The sequence below is a fragment of the Medicago sativa genome, chromosome 1 (genome assembly GCF_051527215.1).
Source record: "Medicago sativa cultivar Bolivia chromosome 1, Bolivia_mono, whole genome shotgun sequence".
In the NCBI taxonomy this organism is placed as follows: domain Eukaryota; kingdom Viridiplantae; phylum Streptophyta; class Magnoliopsida; order Fabales; family Fabaceae; genus Medicago; species Medicago sativa.
This window is the reverse complement of record NC_140749.1, coordinates 47,263,512-47,271,577: the sequence shown is the minus strand read 5'-3', so window position 1 is coordinate 47,271,577 and position 8,066 is coordinate 47,263,512. Positions and strand designations below refer to the sequence as shown.

General features: G+C 33.5%; 1 long non-coding RNA gene across 10 annotated transcripts; it reads right to left on the bottom strand.

Moving 5' to 3' along the window:
* Positions 1 to 1,605: 1,605 nt before the first annotated feature.
* LOC146954986 (uncharacterized) lies at positions 1,606 to 6,802 on the bottom strand. 10 transcript variants are annotated; one of them, XR_015015745.1, is made up of 8 exons: positions 6,298 to 6,802; positions 4,531 to 4,728; positions 4,016 to 4,215; positions 3,690 to 3,780; positions 3,250 to 3,345; positions 3,047 to 3,140; positions 2,463 to 2,543; positions 1,606 to 1,823 (listed from the first exon to the last, which is right to left on the bottom strand). It is a non-coding gene; the product is annotated as an uncharacterized LOC146954986 (long non-coding RNA). The 10 variants fall into 10 exon arrangements; XR_015015756.1 differs by having other exon boundaries at positions 3,250 to 3,309; XR_015015777.1 differs by having other exon boundaries at positions 3,250 to 3,309; positions 4,531 to 4,678.
* Between the last annotated feature and the right edge of the window lie 1,264 nt (positions 6,803 to 8,066).

Here is an 8,066-nt window from a genome sequence, read left to right as displayed (position 1 = left end):
TCGAATCGAAGCATGTAATAGTTCTTATGAAATCTAACAATCATATATTCGAATTCCAAGTTTGATTTTATCATTTTCAAAAATGGACAAAATGAGGGTAAAGTGAATTTCCTTGTTAATTTACGGATTTTACTCGTTTTTGACCCTTTTTCTATCGCTAAAAAGGTCATAAAGTGGCCTAGCCTTATCGAATCGAAGCATGTAATAGTTCCTAGGAAATCTAACAAGCATATCTACGACATCCATGGTTTATTTTAGAATTTTTTAAAAAGGCCAAAATGGGGGTTAAGTGAATTTCCTTGTTAAGTTACGGATTTTACTCGTTTTTGACCTTTTTTCTTTCACTAAAAAGGGCTTAAAGTGGTCGAGGCTTGTCGAATCGAAGCATGTAATAGTTCCTATGAAATCTAACAAGCATATATTCGACTTCCAAGGTTGATTTTATCATTTTCAAACACGGACAAAATGTGGGTTAAGTGAATTTCCTTGTTTATTTACGGATTTTACTCGTTTTTGACCCTTTTTAATTCACTAAAAAGGTCATAAAGTGGCGTAGCCTTATCGAATCGAAGCATGTAATAGTTCCTATGAAATCTAACAAGCATATATTCGAATTCCAAGGTTGATTTTATCATTTTCAAAAATGGACAAAATGAGGGTTAAGTGAATTTCCTTGTTAATTTACGGATTTTACTCGTTTTTGACCCTTTTTCTTTCACTAAAAAGGTCATAAAGTGGCCTTGCCTTATCGAATCGAAGCATGTAATAGTTCCTAAGAAATCTAACAAGCATATCTACGACATCCACGGTTTAGATTAGAATTTTTTAAAAAGGCCAAAATGGGGTTAAGTGAATTTCCTTGTTAATTTACGGATTTTACTTGTTTTTGACCTTTCTTCTTTCACTAAAAAGGGCTTAAAGTGGTCGAGGCTTGTCGAATCGAAGCATGTAATAGTTCCTATGAAATCTAACAAGCATATATTCGACTTCCAAGGTTGATTTTATCATTTTCAAACACGGACAAAATGAGGGTTAAGTGAATTTCCTTGTTAATTTACGGATTTTACTCGTTTTTGACCCTTTTTCTTTCACTAAAAAGGTCATAAAGTGGCCTAGCCTTATCGAATCGAAGCATGTAATAGTTCCTAGGAAATCTAACAAGCATATCTACGACATCCAAGGTTTATTCACTACAAGAAAAACTGCATTTTGCGACCTTTAAAATGGCAGATTGCGACTGTTAGAAGGGTCGCAGATGTACAATTGCGACCCTTCCCCAACAGTCACGGATGTTGGGGTCGCAAGTGTCTTTTGCGACCCTTCATAGAACAGCCGCACCAACTGCCGCAAAAGGCACTGCGACAGTTGCTAAGGGTCGCAAATGAGGAGATTCAATTGGATTTCAAGGGACTTGCGACAGTTGGGGAAGGGTCGCAGATGCATAAAATTTATTTATAAAAAAAACATTGCGACAGTTTGCAAGGGTCGCAGATGTTGAGTTAATTTAAAAAAAATCAGTTTTTTCCTGAATTTTTAATAGAACTATTTACTAATAAAAAATATATAAAACTAAAATAATTCATAATAAAAAATATGAACAAATAATTCATAATAAAAAATATGAACAAATTCATAAACTAAAATATGAATTTTACATTCATATAAAATACAAACAAGTGATACAACAAGGTTTCTTGAGTTCCTAACATGAAAATTTAATCAATTATGTAGATGATATTTGGCGAGGAAGTTGTTTTGATCAACTAGAGATGAATAGACTCCAAAGAATGCTATGCTCTGTTTGGTGATTCTAAGTCTTCCGCCTAAAAATAAGTCAAAGATTATATAAGACACATCAATTAACAAAAATAAGCAATAATGTCACGCAAGTCATGATAGAGACAACACGCCTCTACAACAGAGAGCTCAAAAACAAGCCTCAACCGAACCAAAGGCCACAAACGACAAGAAAACAGACCGCACAAATATACAGCAGTAAATTCAATAGAGAAAACAAGAAAATATTTTTCACAAAATACTCATTTCTAAAAAATCAAAAGTATAGGAAAATGAACATAAAAACATCATCAACTTCAATTATAAACATCATCAACTTCAATTATAAACATTAGCAGAAACATGTTTTGTGTATTGGATACTTGGTTTGGACTACTTGAGCTACTTGATACACATATATAATCTTTCTTCTAATCATGAATCGCAGAGTAACTTTCTATATGTCAACACCAACCACTAAAATGTTATCATATCAACAACTAAGTTAGTATGAAATCTAAACTAAATTATTATGATAAGATTACCACACTAGAACACAACAATCATAAGAAAAATCCAGAATTTCCATTGCAACATTCCATTGGCAGTTAGACACATAAACTCCATCAAAATACCTTACGAAAAAAATAAATAACATGGATTAAAATTTAGAACTAGTATCTCACCTTTTCAGAGACAAGTTTACTTGATGACAAGGAGTGCTATTAAATCAACCAAAGATAGCAAACTTCAATTAGGTAAAGATGCTGCAGAAAACAAAGACAAGGTGTTAATTGCTATTCTTTAAGGTTTCTAAATTAAAAAACAGTACTGAGTTCATTAAAAATATCATCATAGTAACATAAAATGAACTATAAATATAAATAAAATATGATAATACACCTCAAATTTCATAATAGCAAAGGGGAAATTTTATACTAAATGAACAAAAAAACATCAAACATTCCTAGAAATAAATGATCCTCTTGTTCATCATTCCAAGCTACCTGCACATAATCCAATCTTTCTACAATCACATAATCCTTTTGTTTACTATTTTCTTTAATTTCATCTTTAAACCTTTTCACCTCCACCTTTACTATTACAACTTATAGGCAGAACAGTCACAATCATAATTCTCATATAACAAAAACCATGGTTTGTAGAAATCATAAAAATCAATTTGATTTGATGCAAAATGATAAGACAAAGAAATCAACAAGATAAAACGAGGCAATCTATAAGACGAGGAAAGCTAGTTATCTAGTACCTTAATGTTGAAACCTATTTACTTGTAAACTATGATCCAATCTCTTGCAGTTAATCTTCACCAAATGACTTCATTCAAAAGAATCTCAAAATTGCTGCATCAGGACATAAGTATGTGATATATTTAAATTAAGAATTAAAAGCCATATTAGATGAGAATAGTGAGAAAAGAATTAAAAGAGAAGCCGTTAGGATTTAGATTACCTTTGTAGAAAAGAACCTTATATCAAAATTACCTCTACACTTTTTCAAGACTTCTTCCCACTACAGTCAAATCCCAAATAAAAGATAAATTCTATACTGTAAGACAAAAGGAAATCATCAAACAAGGGTGTACCAATTATTGAATATGGCAATCCAAAGTCTTAAGCAAAAAATTCCAGCCACATATGACAATGACATTGAATGAATTCTAATATAGGTAAAGCAAACATATAGCTCTATCTGAGTGGAATATTAGGATATCTAAAGTTTAAAATTTCCAAGTATCATTGGTAAACAAAAAACGAATCTCTAGGCCTGAGAAGTTTGCAATCTATACATAACTTTCAGCCAACACATTGCAAAACTTAGATGAAAAGCTACAAAATTACTGAAATGTTTATAACGACAAAATGGTAACAGAAAAAACTGCATAACCTCACCTCTGTCCTCCATTTTCTTTTAGGGCTTGTGACACAAGACTAAGTCCTTCAGCTGTAGCTCTTGCTTTGGCAATTATGGCATCAGCCTCACCTGAAAAAGAATGGTGTTAAGTATTATAAGGTTTTTAAGATATCAAGTGGAACTGACAATGTAGTAAGGGAATATCAAACAAGCTTAAATTGATAGGATAAGGAAAACAGATGATGACAGCACCCTAAATTGAACACCAAATTTATGGTGGCATGTTACAGTAACACTAACACATGTCAATACCAAAGCAAATTAAAAGAGAAAAGAAGAAAAACAGAGAGAAATTAAACTTCACCTGAGATGCCACCGGAAGGATCTGCTCGGGTAGTCATTGACTGCGAAGTTGAGGAGTCCGACACGGCGGGGCTTAGGGCATACAAACACAAGCAGCAGCAGTAGCTGTGCAGCATCAATTCTTGTAACTAGTAATGGTATAAGTTTATAGATCATTATTCATCATTCCAAATATTATTCATCATTCCAAATACAGAAAACCTGCCATCACAAATGTCGACAAGTAATCAATTTTAAGAAATTAGTGTTGAGTTCAAGCAGGATAAGAAAAAACAAGTAAAAATAACAATCACAAGTAAACGTGAAGATTATAAGCAATATTACCCATCCTAAGTGTCTCTCGTTTACAAACTTTACAAAAATAAGAAAAAAGAGTGTAATTCAGCGTTAATGTTATGCATATATAAATCAACAAGGATAATTTCAGTCTGTTGATACCGGATCATAAACAAAAAGAGTGTAATTCAATTTCAAAGTAAATTTAACCATTCAAATAATGGCTGAGAAGGGACTTACAACTTCAAGCCAATGTTGCAGAGCTAGATTTTGGGTCATTGGCATCATTGTTCTAAACCACCTTCCACTCATAACACAAAACTAGAACTGAATTTATAATCTCAACAGCCGGTGATTTTTTCTGGTTCCATATCCAATTTGTTTGATTCTGGCATATGCCCCATATCGCCATCAATAAAGCTGTAGTTAGTTAGCTTGCTGCAGAGTCCAATTTACTTTTTCAATGCTAAACTCTCACATAAAACTAATAATAAATCCTTCCCAAAAGGTTGGATAACAGAACAGAAACCACAGGTAAAGACAAAGCACCACAAAAATCTCAGAAGCTGGATAACAGAACAGAAACTAAGTTAAAGTGTCATGTTTATTTTCTCACACAATTTCAGACCCAAGAATCTTAGAAGCTGGACTCTACTGTGGTAAAGACAAAGCACCACATAAATCAAACTTCATCACTTGAAAATAATTGAGTCCATGCAAATCTGTTGTATAACTAGCTTAACCAATGCAAAGTGCGCATTAAAAAATAACGGACTTTTCAACATAGGGAAGTGTTAAGGAGACGGCCTTCAGTCCATAACCATAGAGAAGTAAAAAATGCAGTACAAATTGTCTGTGAAGTTTGCCTTAAAAAATGTTAAATAAAAAATGGAATGAACTTAAGCTAAATGATTTGGCAACTATGAGGTACGTGAATCTCAAGTAGATAAGTCCAGTAGACAATGTAGATAAGCTAAATCCTTGAACAACACCAATCATAAGAATTGCAGTATTCCAATTCCTGATTGCTGCAGACAAGTCCAGTAGGCAAGTTCTTAGGTATGTTCAATAGAATAAACCATTTGCTATCAGCAGATTCCCATGAAACAATAACATTTCCAAATAAAGTTTGTGAAGACAAGAATCACATTCAGATAGACAGATTAATAATATCACTAGAGAAAAAATAAACAAAAGGTAGACGGTATCAATAAGTGACCAGCAGGAATGCAAATATTGAAACTCAAGGCAGTAGAATTAGACATTTTTTCAGCAAACAGAACCATAACAATGGATTGGAGCTTAAAACCCATCAAAGAAATATTTATCATGGTTGGTGAATCTAATGATAAGGATTTATAAGCTCACAAATCAAAGCATTAAAAAAATTTAGAAAATTGTCTGCCTCCACAAATCAGAGAAAACAGGAAAATAGCTTCAACAGGCAAAGTATCTGGTACCTTCTCTAGCCGAAAGTGTATGCATCGAATGAAGTTACCGATTTACCTTATGGAAGAGCTATCGCTACAGCATGGTACTCTGTACCAAAGAACTCTTTCTTCAGAGCTTAAAAGGATTGTGATAGAAACAACAATGTATTTATAACAATCTCTGGACTGTAATCTCATAACAGAGAATGAGTTCTTTTACAATACATAAACTAAGGAATTCGAGAGTTTGGTCTCTCCCAATCAATAACCAACCCCAAAATAAATTCCTACTGATTTTTCCTTCAGAGTTTGTCTAATATATAATACAATAACAATACTAATATAATTGCTGCCTCTTAACAATTAAATATAACACATTGAAACTTCTAAATCACAAGAAGAACAGCCTTATATAAAATATAACTGCGCACTTTGCATTGGTTACTCTACTGTCGTAAGAACCAGATTAAGAGCATTACATTTTCAATGGCAAGAAAAATCACTCAAAAAACAAAAATAATCACTGAAATCAACAAAAAAAACTAAAAATTCTTTAAAAAATAAAAACAAAAATTACCCAGAAGATTGGGTGGTGAACGATTGAGAGTGAGAAGGATTAAGAACAAAGAGTGAATGAGCACCTTTTGAGCACCGTTTGAGTTCCGATTGAGTGAGTGAGTTCCGATTGCACCGATTGAGTTCCGATTGTGATTGAGTGAGTGCACCGATTGAGTATTGAGTGAGAACCGATTCTGAGGGTTTTGGGTGAGAACAGATTGAGTGAGCACCGATTGTGATTCTGAGGGTTAGGTTTTTGAGTTATACACCGATTGAGTGACCACCGATTTTGGGTGAGAACCGATTCTGAGTGAGCACCGATTGGGGGTTAGTTTTTGTCATGTTAGGTTTTGTACTGAGTGAGCAACGAGTATAGTGAGAGTGAGAGTGAGATGGAGATGAAGATTTGAGAGTTTTTTTTTTCTTTTTTTGGTAGAAAGATGGAGATTTGAGAGTGAGATGTAGATTTGGGGTTTTGGGAAAGTGAGAAAGGGGGGGAAGGAAAATTTGGTAAAGCGGAGAATGAAAATATACAACGCGCCTTTAATTGATTAACCAAAAAAATCTGCGACAGTTCACCCTAACAGTCGCAACAACTGTTGCAAAAATGCACTTTGAGGCAGTTGCAAGGCAAGGGTCGCAGATGAAGTGTCGCAATTTGCAGTTTTTCTTGTAGTGATTTTAGAATTTTTTAAAATGGCCTTAATGGGGGTTAAGTGAATTTCCTTGTTAATTTATGGATTTTACTCGTTTTTGACCTTTTTTCTTTTCACTAAAAAGGGCTTAAAGTGGTCGAGGCTTGTCGAATCGAAGCATGTAATAGTTCCTATGAAATATAACAAGCATATATTCGACTTCCAAGGTTGAATTTATCATTTTCAAACACGGACAAAATGAGGGTTAAGTGAATTTCCTTGTTAATTTACGGATTTTACTCGTTTTTGACCCTTTTTAATTCACTAAAAAGGTCATAAAGTGGCCTAGCCTTATCGAATCGAAGCATGTAATAGTTCCTATGAAATCTAACAAGCATATATTCGAATTCCAAGGTTGATTTTATCATTTTCAAAAATGGACAAAATGAGGGTTAAGTGAATTTCCTTGTTAATTTACGGATTTTACTCGTTTTTGACCCCTTTTCTTTCACTAAAAAGGTCATAAAGTGGCCTAGCCTTGTCGAATCGAAGCATGTAATAGTTCCTAGGAAATCTAACAAGCATATCTACGACATCCATGGTTTATTTTAGAATTTTTTAAAATGGCCAAAATGGGGGTTAAGTGAATTTCCTTGTTAATTTATGGATTTTACTCGTTTTTGACCTTTTTTCTTTTCACTAAAAAGGGCTTAAAGTGGTCGAGGCTTGTCGAATCGAAGCATGTAATAGTTCCTATGAAATCTAACAAGCATATATTCGACTTCCAAGGTTGAATTTATCATTTTCAAACACGGACAAAATGAGGGTTAAGTGAACTTCCTTGTTAATTTACGGATTTTACTCGTTTTTGACCCTTTTTCTTTCACTAAAAAGGTCATAAAGTGGCATTGCCTTATCGAATCGAAGCATGTAATAGTTCCTAAGAAATCTAACAAGCATATCTACGACATCCACGGTTTAGATTAGAATTTTTTAAAAAGGCCAAAATGGGGTTAAGTGAATTTCCTTGTTAATTTACGGATTTTACTTGTTTTTGACCTTTCTTCTTTCACTAAAAAGGGCTTAAAGTGGTCGAGGCTTGTCGAATCGAAGCATGTAATAGTTCCTATGAAATCTAACAAGCATATATTCG